Raw genomic sequence first — 17,339 nt, forward strand, 5'->3', positions numbered from 1 at the left:
GACAGATAAACACACAGATAAACACACACACACAGATAAACACACACACAAACACTCACACAGACAAACACACACACGCACACAGAGATTAACACACACACACACTTCTTCCATAGCAGACACACACACAAGCGCACACGCGGTCAAGCCCTAGCAGACACATAGATAAAGACACACACAAACATAAACACCGGCTTTGGGATTAAGACGCAGTGTGTGCTGTTTCTGTCCTAAAAACCCGACATCTTCTCCTAACATTGAAGTGTTTCTAATGAAATGAACACAATCCTAAAGCAAATTGACAGGAGCCCCTAAATGTGGACATGGGCTATTCAGCAGCGTCAGTTGTAAGAGTTTAATCAACAGAAGAGCACGGCTGGATCTTTGTTTTGAATCTCAATTTTATCCTCTACATGTCGATCAGATTTGAAGTCTGCCTCCGGTACGTCTGCCTGCCAGCTCTGCGTCTGCCCAAGCCTTGAGAGGAACTTAGTCTCACTTCAAACTGTGTAAACGTACTATCACGATTCAAGGATCTGCCCAAATCACTGAAGACAAAGCCTGGGTTTGTGGTGCAGTACAGTTGAGAGTGTCTGTGTGTGTGTGTGTGTGTGCGTGTGTGTGTGTATTGGAGAAAAGGGAGATCTTTGGGTGTTTTCTGGGGGTTTTGAGCAGACGAGAGGGGTAGGGAGGCAGATTTATAGGATACTAAGAACCGAACGTATGCAGGAGAACCAGGTTTAGCTGGCCCACAGCAGACCGATCCGGACCACACAGAACCCATGAAAAATCTGGCTCGGCTCCAACACACTGTACCTCTGTGGTTTCCAGAAAAGGCACTTTCCCCGTGCAAAGGGATGTATGGATGAATAAGAACTGTGCATGCATTGTGTTCCTGACAGTTAAGTATGGCATGGTAAAATATGCATGCTTTGGCACTGCGAATATGTCATTTTTCGCCGGTTGCGACTGTCAATACTGCACAATAATAGGCTATGTTACAAAAATGCTTAGTAAATGGACTGCATGTAAATGGACCGTAAGCAATTGCATGCAGGGTCTGAATATACTCACTGTAGATCATGTTGAGACTGTAACTATCATTCTCACACACAGTCTCTCCAGGACATTGTTTATGATGACCATAACAACAGTGATCAATTTTTTATTGAATCATCATCATTGGTATTAATGCTGCTGATCGCAGCACGAGAGGAAACTGGGTGGAGAAATAGCCAGGAGCTGGTGCATTTCCAAGCTATGCATGTAACCCCTTCCACCTACCACACACCCACACACACAAAGCTGCACCGAGACAGGAGGATGTTGATAAGCTTGTTGCAGCAGCGGTTGAACGGCCTGCTGTGTCTTCCTGGAAGAGGAGGGTTGTGGGCCGCGAGGCCAAGCCCTGGGGGGTGTATCAATCGCTGGCACCCTCCTGGCTTCTGTCACCCCCACTTCAGTGAGTTACGACTGTCAGGTTTCCTTTTGGAAACCCCAGTTAGACACACACACACACACACAGAGGACTGTAGAAACATACACAGGCCACAAATGCAGATGCACACATATGCACACACTCACATAAGCACTCACATTCACATAAAACTCTCTCTCTCTCACACACACACACACACACACAAAGAAATGCAGTATCTGCAATAAAGTAAACTTGATGGGAAGCATCGACTGAGTCATTTTGTGTCAGCCTTTTACAGCTACTAATAAGAGTTTTTCATCGTCTTGTTTCACACACAATCCCTTATGTGGGTTCTACCTGACTCTCACTCTGTAATCCTCATAAACGTCTCACACCAGGCAGCTCAGACGGTGACTCGCGAACAGGTGTGTGTGTGTGTGTGTGTGAGGTAGGACTCCCAGACCAGACTGTGCCGACTGCTACTGTGTGACACAGCCAGACAGAGCTAAGAGCACAACATAGGCTTAGTCACACACATACCAAGACACCCACGCACACACACACACCCATGTGCAAACGTAGACACACACCCATATGGACATTTTCTCACATGTATTGTTTTTCTCTTTTCTCTGCTCCACAGACACACACACACACACACATACAGACGCACACATGAGGTCTCCTATTATTATTCTCGTGTCACAGGTGTCTTGTCGTCGCTCGTCGGTACATGTTTCCGTCCTATCTGGCCCTCGCCGGTGTTCGAACCCGGGGTACTCCTGACCCAAACACCACTTCGGCCAGTTGGGTGGTATTTCTGAGGAGTGAGTTTAGCAAATTCAACTCAAAGGCACTCACATACTAACCTCGTCCTTTCCTTCTTGTCTACAACACTAAACCCGACCTCAGGGCAGGGAAAGTCACACACACACACACACACACAAACACAACCAAATTGATTATTCACCAACTGATAGAAAGATGGGTGCCAGAATTATGATTGCTCAAAACAAACGCAGCCCCAAAAAGCCATCTGGCGTTGTGGTTTTTAATTAACTTGTAACCCGACAGCATCTCAGCTCAGGGTTTGATCCGCTTGAACAGCCCATCGTCTGGGCTGGCATAGCTGGAAGGAGAAAGAGCTCTGCATTCCACAGAGATAGAAGATATACAATTATGTCATCTTCACAAGCATCTATCACAGCCGGAAAATCCCCGAAGTGGAAAGAATTTCTTGCTAATGTTCTGTTCGGCCTCAATTCAAAACCCACATCCACACGATCTCATTGTACTCATTGTACGACAGTTTACAAGTTTACAGTCGTCCGTTTACAACACTTATTAACCTCCTTCACTTCTGACTTTATGTCGTTTAGCCCCATGCCACACACCTCAGCCTGTTCCGTAGGATCTAGGAATGTTGTAAGTACCGTTCTGGGGTTTTGGGAAGAAGCTTAACGGAATTGCTCGACTCTTGTTCCCGGTTCGGCTAGTCGGCGTCCGGGATCACATTCCCAACAAACCTGGCACCTTGACACCCAATGCCCTCCCTTGTGACTTTCCATTGACCTTCCAGCTTTCCAACTTGAGAGAGAAATTTGGTTGTCTCACAAAGTTAATCAGTTTTCTCCAATAGAATGCCACCGAGAGATTAAAAAAATACAATTTATTTTGCCCATTTTTTGATGGCGCCTTTCTTTTGACGTCATATTTTCCCTCGCAGAAAACCAAATTCTTTGGTTGAGTGTAATGCTTCTCTCTGGATAAATACAGTGTGCGAACGTAAGTGTAGATATGCCCTGGTGACAAGAGTTGTGGAGGGTGGGCAGCATGTGTGTGTGTGTCTGCAGGGAAACGTGACCGGTGTATATGTATATAGTGGTTCACTTTCCAACCTGGGACCCCTATGATAACAATAATAAAATTGCTGACGGTCAGAGCTGAAGTTTGAAATCCCCGTCAAGTCCGAAGGCAGTGAAAATGACTCATGGAATACCACAAAAGAAAGTATCCTCTCATCTTTCTATACTTTTATTTTAGCGCACTTCCACCTTTCTTCTCTGGACCACCATCTGTTTCAATGGAAACTCCCGAACAAGGATCACAATCTCGAACAGCTCATCTTCCAACAATGGTAACTGAGTCTCTCTCTCTCTCCTCTCTCTCTCTCTCTCTCTCTCTCTCTCTCTCTCTCTCTCTCTCTCTCTCTCTCTCTCGGCCCCGACATGAGTTATGGATAGTGGCACTGTGCCCATCCACAGCCAGGCCACAGTTTAACACAGGGCCGATACTATCTTCCCTCGAAAACATCGTTACTCACCCTTATCAACAGAGGCCCATTCAGACCCTCCACCGACAACTTGTAGGGGTCTCATCAGGGGGCCCCCCTTCCCTCCCACCCCCATCCTCTTAACTTGGCTTGTAAAGTTGTCCCGCCCGCCCAACCCCCACTCACAACGAGCCCACTCCTCCAATCCAACCTTATCTTTCTCTCCAGGTTACCATCGAAGTTGAGGGTATCTGTTTATATCTCTCCTTCTTCTGTGTCAAGCATGGGGATGCCTAAATGGAAGTTCGGAAAGCCCCCCCAAAAAAGGTTTGGATTGCCCACGTCTCTTGTTCGAATCAATCTTGATTATTTATCAGTCTCACTATGTGTGTGTGTGTGTGTGAGTGTGTGTGTGTGTGTCTGTGAGTGTGTGTTTGTTTTGAAGGTATGTTCATCCTGTGGCTGGTAATACCCCTCTACGGGCCCAGGGAGAATGTACTAGTGGACCGCACCCACTAACCACATTTGAACCTGATTCTGGTTCTGGCTCCAGAGCTGAAGGGCCGCTGAAGCCCAATACATTTTGGCTTCCTGTGTTTTCACTCTAATTAATATTTCCCTCATTGTTTCTTGACAACACACTGCTTGGCATGTACTCTGGCATGGTTTTGCCCCAAAAGTGAACGCCCAGTCCTGCAGAACCAGATGGAGAGAGAGAGAGAGAGAGAGAGAAAGAGAGAGAGAGAGAGAGAGAGAGAGAGAGAGAGAGAGAGGAAGAGGGAGAGAGAAAGAGAGGAAGGGAGTGAGAGGAGAGAAAAAAAGGGCTATTAGTAAGCTTCCATCTCCATGACGCCTGCACACGCCAACCCCAAACCCACAGAGAATGGGAACAGAGAATAGAGGGAAAGAGAGTTGGATGGAGGGAGAGACGGGGGTGAGGATTAAGGGGGAGGTGTGTGTGTGTGTGTGTGTGTGTGTGTGTGGGGGGGGGGGGGATTATGAAAACGACCATGGTTGGAGGCAATCTTTAATAAGAGGGAGTCTTGGTTTCTGTGGTCCATGGACATGGCTCCAGTTGTCTAGGAAGGGAATTGAACAACACACAGTTTGTTTACCCTGAGGAGAAGGGTTAGCTAGCACATGTCATCAGACCCCTTGCTAGTCCAGTCAGTCTAAAGTTCTTGCAGCTCCTGTCGATGATTCCCGACCTCCCCTGAGCCTAACCTTTGAGAACATTCTGGAAAACAAAGATACTAAACAGATTTATGCCTTCATCTGAACCAAACCGTCACTTTGGTCGGTTAAAGACCTAGCATTAGCATCTCCACTTCGACTCGGCAAAGAATGTGTGGAATGCTTCTGTTTTCCCCCTGCTTTAATGTGCAGGGTCCCTCAGAACAAGTCCATTAGGCAGAGGATGTGACATCATTTGAAGTGTCCATCTGTTACATGTATATATTTGTGTAATTAGCTAGTGCCTGAGGAGTTATGGGGGCTTTTGAAAGAGCTCTCAATGTTATATGATCATTCACCAATACCATACATAGTTACACCCTATTCCATGATTGATTCTACAAATGTTGGTCAGGGTCAAAGGTCACAGTCCTCCTTTCTGACAGACTATTTAAATGTCTGTCTTCAGTCCTCAGTTATTGTGCTCTGGTTGAATGAAGGTTCAAGCTAAATCCACTCCAGCTCGAACCTTGATGTTATCTGTAGCTACACTGGCAGTGAGGCACATGTACCAGTAAACAGGAGCTTACAGAAAGCTGCTTCTCTCAGATGTTCCTTTCAAGCGTCAGTGGTTTTGTTTATGACTGTTAGCTTAGCTTAGCGCTAGCTGGGACAGCAGAGGTGGGGATTGAATGTGTTTACTCAAAGTCTGAGAGCAGTAACCGTGGCCATGTTTGTCCAGTCAGATAAAGAGGGGAGACAGCTGGGAAGATGTTTGAGAGGAGACAAAGGACACAACAAGACCAGAGAGAGAGAGAGAGAACATTTTTACGGAAAAGAAACCCAAATGTATTTAATTGTATTATTTATTGAACCCCGTCAACACCAGCCCCAAGCCACACTGGAAAAAGTGGCCGGCTTGATTTTTGATTGTAAGCAACTAGCACCTAATGCCCTATACAGAATGCCAATTAAGAGTTCACAATGTAATGGCTCTTCGACGTCATTTGAAATTCCCTCAAATTGAGATTTATAGCGAGCTGGCTCCATAGGGAGCAGATAGCAGGAAAGCCGTAGCCACAGAAGCCATCACCACAAGAGGACACCACAAACGGTAACTGTCCACAGATGAGGCAATTTTAGAAACCACAATCGCCTGACACAGAAACTTCTGGAAGATTCTGCAGTGGAAGTAGCTTTCCCTTGAGAACACTGCTGTCTTGTTGGATACAAAAGACTTCAAAAGCACAAAGTCAAACTTGTCTGCTGCTGCAGTTGTTTCTACTCTGAATATGGCATTCTCATATTTTGTTCATAGATGGACATTTCTAGATTGAAGTCTCCAAAACAGAATCTTTATGGGCTGGCAACAGTGTCAACCAAATCCAATCCAAGTCCAGGAAATTCTTGAAAAACAAGCACTTAAACTCCACTGACATTTTGTTGTTGCATTGCTTTTATCAGTGACAAGGCCAGTCTCCATTCATTGCGTCAGTCTTGTACTCAACCATCTACACATTCCACATGCTGATTAATTGTACCTCAATACACCAAATACAGAAACATTATGTTTTTCCTCTTTTCTTAGAATTACCAAGAAATCCAGATTAATTTCCAAGAACAAAAACAAAATGACAATATCTCTATCATTTGGACCATTCGTAAAAGCTCAATACTCACGAGGCTTTGAAGGAGACACAGAGTGATTAAAAACGACCAAATAAGCTTAGCGTGGTAAAAATAGAACCCCTCACTTTTTAACTGCCCCTAATCACCAGGGACAACTCTCATACTTCTCTTGTGACAGAAAACACACCACTTCATCTCTCCTAATGTTTCCTTGTGGGGCTACCCAGTCTCTAGGCCTGGGTAGTCAGCTAGCGAACATCTGGACCCAGTCACTCCATACTAGGCTCTTAAACCCAATTCCTAAAGGAACACGTGAATGTGGGATCACGTTCCAAGATGCTATTAAGGTCCAATTAAATATTAGCCATGCCCGTTCGCTCATGTACACTTTGCGGGAAGAGTCATCAGCCAGCGTGCTAACGTTAAGCGTTTTAGCGTAATTGGGAAAAATATGTCACTAATGAGCTCCTAAAGACCCGTGGGAGGGGCTAAAGGAGACAACCAAAAACAACTGCCCAGGGTGTGAAGCCTGAGACATGTCGGTGGAGCTGAAGGGGTGAAGATGGCTGCATGTAAGGACAAGAACAGTCTGGAGTGAAGGAACTCCGAAAGGTCATTGTTGAACGCAGTCTTTTTCACTCCCCACCGTGATTTTTCCTGAGAAAGTTGTGGTTGGGTCGGGTGGCGTTGAGCGTGCATTTTTACCTCAGCCTTTTCTCCTTGAGGCTGTCTTATGAAGAAATGCATATGGGCCAAAGGTATCAGAGCAAACCTGCTCCCCCTGTTAAACATCGGAGCTATATCCTGTGGAAACTTGCAGGGTCACTGCAGCGCAGAACTTGATATAAACTAGTCTTGTAGTTTCTAAAAATGTGTAATTGGGCTGATGTTGAACGCTCCCCAAAACAAATACGAGGTCACAATAGGAAAATATACAAACACAGGGAGTAGATGTAATCTTAGTTTAGGTATTTGACTGACAAGGTTGATGATGGTGTGTGTTGCGCGGCTGGGTTGCTCAGCCAATATCTGAATCCAACAAGAAACAAAGGAGGAGGAAGATAAGAAAGATGGAGACATTTTTTTGTGGGAAGGAGAGAAAGTACGCAGGCCAGAGAAGAAAGAGGAGAAGAATGTGTGGGCAGGGGGAAAGGACAGTGGGAGAAAATGGGTGAAAGTATCAAAAAGTGGGAGAAAGGGAAGTTCAACCGTGGGAGGAAAGGAAATGAAGGATTGAGCGAAGATCGAGAGAGAGAAAGAGAGAGAGAGAGAGAGAGAGAGAGAGAAAGAGAGAGAAAGAGAGAGAGAGAGAGAGGGGTCGAGGTTGGAAACGGAAGACGGAAGTTTCAGAGCATAAATTAGAAGGAGTGTAAAATGGGGACATGTGGAGAGAATGACAGTGGGAGAAAGTGTGGGAGTGGTAGAATGGGTGGGGGGGGGAGAGCGGAAGTGTAGTACAGTAAATAAACAGAGGCCCCCTAGACGGGACATGTGACCTCCACTGCATTCAGCTGCAGCACACCCACACTCTCTGTCTCTCTCTCTCTCTCTCTCTCTCTCTCTCTCTCTCTCTCTCTCTCTCTCTCTCTCTCTCTCTCTCTCTCTCTGTCTCTCTCTCTCTCTCTCTATCTCTCTCTATCTCTCTCTCTCTCTCTCTCTCTCTCTCTTTCTCACACACACACAAACGCACACGCGCAAATACACACAACAACCACCAAAAAGGCCATTAGCTAGTTTCCTCAAGTAAATGGGAATTCATCCATTCTTATCCTCTTGTCACTTCCTGTCTGCGAGGGACAAACCAAGACCGTTCCTCTCTAACTCATCTGGCCACACTCTGCCAACACTTCAGCCTGCAGCTTTAGGTTTTGAACGTACACTTGTGTTGATTTATAGTCCAAACATGGCCAGAATTCGGCCGCCATAAGGCCTGCATAACATTTTCTGGTTTGAAGCTTTGGCATTTTTTTTCACTAAATGACCCGTGCTAAAAGATGTCCCACAGCTGACGATGCGAGACGCTTCAGTTCATTCCCAGGATCTGATGAAGAGCCGTAATCTCCTCCGTGGCTAGAGATTTACCGATATTTCACGTTGTTCCGTGCTAAACATTAGCGCAGATGTGTGCGTGTGGACATTTCTCCCGTCATCTCCTTCACGGGGAAGGGAGGAGGCTGATGAAGAGAGGGCGAGAGGACACACTCTGGAGTTATGGAGGACCCTTCACTCTCCACTTTAAACAATCTTGAATAAGAGTGCCGTTTGTCTTTAGGTTCTGGCGGATTTCTGGCTACTATATAAAGGCTGCACTTAGAGGTTTTTTTTCCCACGTTTCCATTAAGACGCTATTAAGCCATTTCATCTGTTGGCCACTGCTGCCTCTTCTCTCTGCTCCCTCCCTCCTCCTCCTCCTCCTCCTCCTCCTCCTCCTCCCCCATACCTCCCTTACCACCTCATCCTCTCTGGCTTTCATCTTCCCCTCTCTCTCTCTCTCTCTCTCTCCCTCTTTCTCTCACTTTCCTTACCCCCTGTCTTGTCCTCTCTTCTCCCCCCCCCCCCATCTTCCCCTCTCCGGTCCAAATCCCTATTGGCAGCATACCTGCATCAGAGAGGGGTCAGAGGGGAAAGGTCCCACATGACGGGTCCCTGTGGGAATGTCAGAGGCACGCTGGGAAGCTTGTGAAACTCAGCCGGCAGTGGCTCGTTTTCACATAAACATGTCTCTCTGTCCCTCACATTCCTGGTCGTGAACATGAAGAACGCGGCTAACTTGGAACACCGGGCCCTCGATGTTGGCGAACAGTAAAATGGTTTACGGCTGCTAGCTAGCTATAAGCTAGCCACCCCCAAACCTGAGCAGAATTATGGGGCAGCCATTCTGGGGCCCACATGGGACCTTTCTGAAGCCCAGTCGCTCGTATAACTACGCTTCCCCAAACAACAAGGCCAATCAGTCATTGGAAAAACAAAAATAGGATCTCCCCCCCCTCCCTTCCACCCCCTTGTACGGAAAGCACCCAAAAAATACCACAACAAGCCTTCGGGCTGAGACGACCACTGACCCCGTGATCCTAAGAGTCTCCAAACACAGAACTCTGCAGAATCCATCTAGAAAAGCTGCCATTGAAAGATTGAAGAGGCCGAGTGCCAGGGTGGCTAAAAAAACATGAGGTGACATAGGGTAGGCTGGTTGAAACGACAACCCAAAACTATACCAAGCTCACTGGAGTTTCGCAACATTTGCATGTATATTAGTTCAAAATGTCTTACACTGGCGATAACAAATGGTTGTTTTCATTTGTATTACTTATACACGGAACGTTAGTGTGACAGGACGGACACGCTTACAGGAAAAACTGGCTGAACGCGTACAGTATGTATTGAAAAGCAAGGAGAAACAGCAAACTGTGCATTTCCAACTTTTATAGCAAACTGTCCAGGGAGTTTTTCTCTCCCCTCAGGCCTCAGCTGGCTCTGTTTCAGATCCTAAAATCCACTGGGGCAAAGAGAGGGGTCGTCTGAGAAAAAAATGATGTAGTCAAGCCTGGGTTTTAGGGGAAAATGGTAAGCCCTGAAGTGTGTGCGTGTGCGTGTGTGTGTGTGTGTGTGTGTCTGTCGGTATGTAGCTATGAACACGTGCATTTCAAAGTACCTATCAGATTATGTTCCTGCATTGTATATGCATTTTGGGGTACTGTGGTCACATATGTCCAAATTTAAGTGTGTGTGTTCGTGTGTGTGTGTGTGTGTGATTACCGTCCAGTGTTTCAGTCCCTTGGGGTCTAAAAGGAAACTCTCAAGTACCACGTTGAGCAGCTTGTCTATGTTGGCTGAACCCAGTCCCCTGCTTTTCCACTTTCCAACGGTGAACAAATTAGCCGACGTCGTCTGCAGCTGGTTCATATCGATGCACCGTGTGCTCATGTAGACACGATACTTCATTTGCCGAAACCTCGCTCTGCACTCACACTGTAAAAGCCCAGAAAACAGAACCCAGCTGTTAGCGCTCGAGACCATGAGCGTTAATTGCTAACAGTACAGACTGCAGCTCAAGTAATGTGGTTTTGAGGCTAGGCTACACGAGTAACTGACACACCAACTTGGCTTCAAGGAACCAAGGGAAGACATTAAGGTCCTGACGAGCACTCAGATTTCCCGGGCACTGGGCTTGATAAGTTCCAGAAGCGTGGGGATGATATCATGGATCATGGCTTCAACTGCCACTATCGGACTTCCAGAACCAGTGACTGGTCCTCTATCAGATGAAAATAGGCAGTCAGTGTCTGTTGTGGAATTCTGCATACAATTTTCATTTGTTATGTGTGTGGTGAGGGAGGTGGGTTTGTGTCTTGTTACGCTCACTGTGTACCTAGCTTTCAATTGACTTTGTTCATGACCTTAAGGGGGGTTACCAAAAGTGTTGCTTGCACCAGAAATGGCTTTATCTATTGCTGTATCTCAGTTAATCTTCCAAACGTATCTTATCTCATCAATATAATAGTCTTGCGTCAGATATTATCAGCTCCGCCAACTGTTACCTGGCTACTAAGCATCGTGCACAGGACACAACACATATCGTGGTATTGGCAGAGTTTGAGTTATGCAGTGGCTTCGGAAAAAAGATTCCCCCTCGTTAAATTTTACGAGAGAAGCAGCAAATAGGAAAAAAGTCTTGAAGATTTATGGATTACATGCGGTACGCTATCAGCTGAAGAGTTTCCAAGTGTGTCAACATTGTTTGTATCAAGGACACACGTCAGGTTAATTGTGACATCTCTAAATCTTGTTGAGGCTGATGAAGCCAAGCTTTTAATCAGCCCTTCCATGGAAACCCTGTTTGTTTCATTTAACCAGATCCACGTAAAAAAAAAAAACTTTTCACACGACCAAAGCCATTGTGTTTATACAGCTCAACAGGGAATCGAGTTATTAAGTAAAGACTCTCATGCTCTGGCATGGGACAGTTCCGCTTCAGAGTGTCTCAATGGCTTTTCAAGAGTCGGTTTTAGCCATAAACTGATGATCGTTCTGGTCCGTCATTCTTGTTGATATCTGTCACCCGTTTGAAGAATCATCCAAACCCACTTAATGGCCCTGGGCTGGGGCGCTGGTGATCAAAAACTCCATGTTGCTGCCATCGCCTGCTGTCCCAAACTTGTTCGGTTGCGTCCACGACAACTGTACGCCAGCAGGAAGGAGTGATTGTCATCATCGCTCGATTGGGTTTGAAAAGGATTGGGGGGGCAGCAGACGGCTAATTGCTTGGCTTGAATCGCCATTTTCTTTGCCAAAAAGGATTGAAAGAAAACTTCCTCAAAGAAGAAGAAATGGAGTGTGAGGGGAACACTGAACGCTTTTCAAATCACCTTCAGTCACGCTAACCCAGTTTAGCCTCCTTTTGGCTGAGTGTGGGGGTGATGCCCCAACCTCAATGGTCCTGAACATCAAGATATAAAGAACTTGGAGAAAACTCTGACAGAAACATATGCGACAGACAGAGAGAGCCAAAAGAATAAGAAAATGAAAGAGAGAGAGAGAGAGAGAGATTGAAAGGCCAGAAAGGCTGTCAGAGAAGAACACTCAGGCCTGGGCTTGCCTTTCCTTTCCTGTGTTTGCACCTTATCGGCCTCTCGGCTTCACGTTAAACAAATTAGCCCACGATTCAGAAAGAGAGGGGGCAGGGAGGGGGGGAGAGGGGGCAAACTCCAGGAGTCTGGCTTTCATTTACATTCTTGCTGCTTTTCTCTTTTCTTTTCTCCTGAATGAGATGGAATTCCGGAGGACTGAGGAATCATCCAAGCTACACAATCCTCCGGTCAGAGTTCTAAAGGGGCGGGGGGGGGATTACAGTCCCGCTGCCGTGCGGTCGCCGATGTCGTCCGCCCGTCTCCTTCGATTAGCCCTCAGGCTCTCCGACGTGTCCGCGGGGGCCTCCTGCGTTTGTGAACGTCTCCACATCACAGGGGCGAGCGCGTCCGTCAGGAGTTCCGGTGCTGTTCGTGACGTCTCGCACGGCGGGGGCCTCGCCCTGGTGTCCGTCTTGGGACGGATGAAGCGAGACGGTTTCACGGGAGGGCTGGGAGCTGGTGGGGGTTGTGGGGGTATGTGTATTGGGGGGGGGGGGGGTGAGGGGGTTATGCAGCCCTGCAGAAGGCTGTCGTGATGTGTTACAGCCCCGTGGAGCCGAAAGGGGTGTCGGTATCGCACACAAAAACCCCAAAAATGGCGTGTCTGGAAGTCATTAGGCCTGGGGTTTGCCAGAGCAGCCATACTGGCTGCATCCCGTCTGCATCTCCACTCACCCTCTGAAGCCCAGAGCACAGGGCCAAAGTGGAGAGAGTTGGATCGGTCCCCCCCACCCCCAATATGGGTCTGCCCATTGCCCTCAATCACCCCAGCAGCATGGAAACCACCGGTCCGCTCCAGTGAAGGGAGAAGGAGCTTGGTGCTCACTACCATGAAAGCTGACCAGGCTCTGTTCAGAGTGTTATCTCTGGTTATCTGTCTAATTAGACCAATGAGGGGGCTATTTCCTGTGAGAGTGAGGTTCAATTGTGATGAGTCACTGCTTGCGGATTCCTCCCTCTGTTCTCTCACAACCCCACACTGCTCGTATCTGAGCAGTACCAGAGACTTCCGCTCCATTACATCTCCTCGCTCCACCCCTTGTCTCTCCGAATTCGTTCCTTGACACATCCCTCACTTTCAAACGACTCAAGCCGCTGCCAGTGAAACACAAGAAGCTCATAAAATGGCCCTTGATTGTCTTCCAAACTGAGGCGAGTGGGCTGGCACATCCAAATAAACCAAACAAACAGCATAATGAGCGGCGGAGGAAGCGTCTTAGTTTCACTGTAGAGCGTAAAACTGCTCAGGAACTGGCGAGCTATCGCATATGGGTAAACATCACCAGGCCGCATGCGGGTACTCTTCAAGAACCTCTGACGAGGAGGAGGAAGAAGAAGGAGACCATGTGGAGGGAATAATGGCTAGACTTTGCTAAAGTTCACATGGTAACAGTTTAGTTAGGAATGCCCCCTTATCACCCTCCAGACCTGGTCTGGTTTGTGGTGTGTGAGGGACTTATCAGGGGGATGTGGACTGGGGGGTGGGGGGATGACGGAGCACAGAGGGGTGACAGGCTGATAGCCCCGAGGAGATGAAGGCTGTCGTGGGGTGATGAAGAGGAGGACCCGATACAGTTTGGCTGCGGAGGGCTTTGGTGTACTGATGTGTTAAAGCCTAACGTGTTGGGGTAACCACCCAACTCCTTAAGTTTCTTGGACAAAGAAGCAGACCAAAACCTTTGAATGTAGACTAAAGTATCTCATGTATTTTTACTTGTATATACAAGCCTAAGGAACGGAAACTATCAACCCCAGAATTCAGACTGTTTTGTTTCTGGAAAGAGCCTTTCAAAGGGGAACCTCCAACTAAGATGCTTCGAGTCTGGTTCCAAGCTTTCTCTGTGTCTGGGAAAATAAACCACACGTCTTTATGAGATATCTGTACATCAAAGTTATGAAACGCCATAGCCCAAATGAAGCTAGAACCGAAAAAGTGCCTCTGACGTTTTACAGTCGTTTTACAATCCTGGCAGGAAGTCTGGGTTAGGTTCACATGCAGGGCAAGGCCATTTTTTAAGAAAATATAAAATATAAACCAAAATGGCCATGAGAGTCAAACTTTCTGCTCTCTCAACACTGTAGGTGGTCCTTGGGAGTTTCTCCAAGCAAACCCCTTTCTAAGTCTACCACCTTCTCAGAAAAACAACTCAAACTATGAAGGTTATTGAAAACACAAACACTGCCTGCCAGCTACCTCCACTTCCAGTGCGAGCAAAGCCGTGTTCTCCATGATCTCACTTCCTCAAGGTATCATAATGACAAACCACCAAGGAGAGGGCAAGATGTGGTCAGCCCAACATAATCACCCTGCCGACCACAAACAGGTCCCACTGCCCACATGATTGGGTGGTCAAGGCCGGAGTTACGGTATAAGCGCTCACTACACACATCCACACCCTTGCTCAGCTAAAATGGGTCAGTGTCTGTGCCAAATGTTCTTATCATATATCTGAAATGGTTTAGCAGTATGGAGTATGTATGGCAGACATAGAATAAGTGAGAATGGGTAAGGAACTGGTTTCGGGAGAATGGTGAGAATGGAGAATGGTGTGTGTTTGTGTCTTTTGTGTGAACGGGCGAGTGAACAGTTGCAAACCAGTTACAAACAGTGAACGCTGAGGAAACAGAACGAGCGAAACGAGAGCGCGAGTGACGTCATGGAGCAGAGAGAGCTGTCTGTCTGGAAGGAAAGAGAGCTGTCTGTCTGGAAGGAAAGAGAGATGTCTGTCTGGAAGGAAAGGGAGCTGTCTGTCTGGAAGGAAAGAGAGCTGTCTGTCTGGACGGAAAGGGAGCTGTCTGTCTCGAAGGGAAGAGAGCTGTCTGTCTGGAAGGAAAGAGAGCCGTCTGTCTGGGAGGAAAGAGAGCTGTCTGTCTGGAAGGAAAGGGAGCTGTCTGTCTGGAAGGAAAGGGAGCTGTCTGTCTGGAAGGAAAGGGAGCTGTCTGTCTGGAAGGAAAGAGAGCTGTCTGTCTGGACGGAAAGGGAGCTGTCTGTCTCGAAGGGAAGAGAGCTGTCTGTCTGGAAGGAAAGAGAGCCGTCTGTCTGGGAGGAAAGAGAGCTGTCTGTCTGGAAGGAAAGGGAGCTGTCTGTCTGGAAGGAAAGGGAGCTGTCTGTCTGGAAGGAAAGGGAGCTGTCTGTCTGGAAGGAAAGGGAGCTGTCTGTCTGGAAGGAAAGGGAGCTGTCTGTCTGGAAGGAAAGAGAGCTGTCTGTCTGGAAAGAAAGAAAGAAAGAAAGAAAGAAAGAAAGAAAGAAAGAAAGAAAGAAAGAGCGCTGTCTATCTGGAAAGAAAGAAAGAAAGAAAGAAAGAAAGAAAGAAAGAAAGAAAGAAAGAAAGAGCGCTGTCTGTCTGGAAAGAAAGAGAGCTGTCTGTCTGTAAGGAAAGAGAGCTGTCTGTCTGGAAGGAAAGAGAGCTGTCTGTCTGGAAGGAAAGAGCACTGTCTGTCTGGGAGATCACAAACCCCGAGTGAGTGATCTCATCCCTCCCTCATCCTTCCCTCATCTCTCCCTCATCCCTCCCCTCACTCAAGCCCTTTGATGTTGAGATCCTCAGAATTCCATCAGAGGATATTGCTCTTTAATGAGCTCCTGATAGCGCTGCCCTGCTAAACAGCAGCAGTAGCAGAAACACTGGAGTCCTGGAATGGCATGACGCACACACAAACAAAAAACCCACTCACACAATGACCTGCTGAAACCAGCATCTTAAATAAAGCAAGTGACACACGTGGGTCATGGGTGTCGTTTTTGCCGGAATCTCAAAGGGAAAAGTTCATGTATTCATCTCAAGGTGGAGCGCTCAGATGAAAAGGGCTTACGGTAGTCTCTGTATTGTTCTGGACGACACAGATACTGTTTTTCAAAAGTTGGCTTGGTCAACTTGGCTTGGTAGTGTGTGTCAACAGCTACGCTTTTGTATCAGTGGTTGGAAATGCAAGCACTTGACCCTGCTTGTTCACACACATTCACACATCCTACAAACACTCACAAAGCGTCCTGCATGGTAACACAGGGCACAGGTATATGCATGATTTAAGCTCTCTTTCTTTCTCTTTCTTTATTGAACACACACAAACACATACACACACAAGCACACACAAACACACACAGGAGCCAGTGTTAACCTTATGGGATGATCAACAGAACTTTAACTCGGATAATCCCTTTAACAAACAAAGGGCTTGTAGAATGCCATGACAGGGGGAGGTCCAGTTAATCTTGAAATGGTAGTTTGAGATGTCTTCACAACTTTGTACTTTGACACAGTCTTCTCTGTTTTGACCATTGTCGATGTAATCACATTATGCCACGATGACCACTGTGGGTTACGCTCTGAAACAAAGAGAATTACTGCAGAAAACAGGAAACATTGACTACCATCTGAAGTATGGTGACTTTTTTAGCATACAACTGTTTTGAGGTGACAATGGTAAGAATTCTAATGTCCAATGGAGAAGCGCTACAGAGGGTGCATAAAAGCATGTTGGAACCATAGTTACTTTGAGAGACACCTATAGCTTAGGTAGCAAGCTTGGTATCCATCTGTGCAGACATTAAAGAGTACTCGACAAATCATGTTTGCTGTGTGAAGCCCTAACGATCCCCTCGGGCACAAATGACTGTAATAGAAAGAGTGTGCTCTGGTTCAATTCCCACAACACCCCCTTCGTTCGAACTGTGCCTGTTCAATCAAGGAGGACAGAACAATGTTGTAACAACAACAGGATTTGACCAGGATTCTCAACTGTCAGGTGTTGGATGAAGTGGCCATTTGAATGATCTGTGGTCCAACGCAGGTTTATCACTCTCTTTTCATCCTGTAGCAATTGTTTAGACAGGGCTCTGTGTTTCATGTGGTATCGGAGGAGTATGTGTGTGTCTGTGTGTGTGTCTGTGGGATTGGATGCACAACTGTGTGTGCGATTGACTGTGTGTGTGTGTGTGTGGGGGCGGTTGGGTGTGTTTGTGTGTGTGTGTCAAAGACTCTAGTTTTGTACACGGTCTGCCAGCGTTGGTTGGATGCCCTGCAGGGGGGGAGGAGGATGCGTCAGACATGTTTTAACCTGTTATACCTCTTAGATCAGGGCAATAGGCTATTATTTGCTTGCTACATAAACCGTGTGAAACTGCTGTGGCTCATTAATCATTACGACGGTAGCAAAGCTAACGTTTTCAAACCAAAATATGTAATACAATGCCATCCTTACTTAGAATATATTTACC

Source organism: Hypomesus nipponensis, chromosome 21 (assembly GCF_054491055.1).
Source record: "Hypomesus nipponensis isolate SF chromosome 21, ASM5449105v1, whole genome shotgun sequence".
In the NCBI taxonomy this organism is placed as follows: Eukaryota; Metazoa; Chordata; class Actinopteri; order Osmeriformes; family Osmeridae; genus Hypomesus; species Hypomesus nipponensis.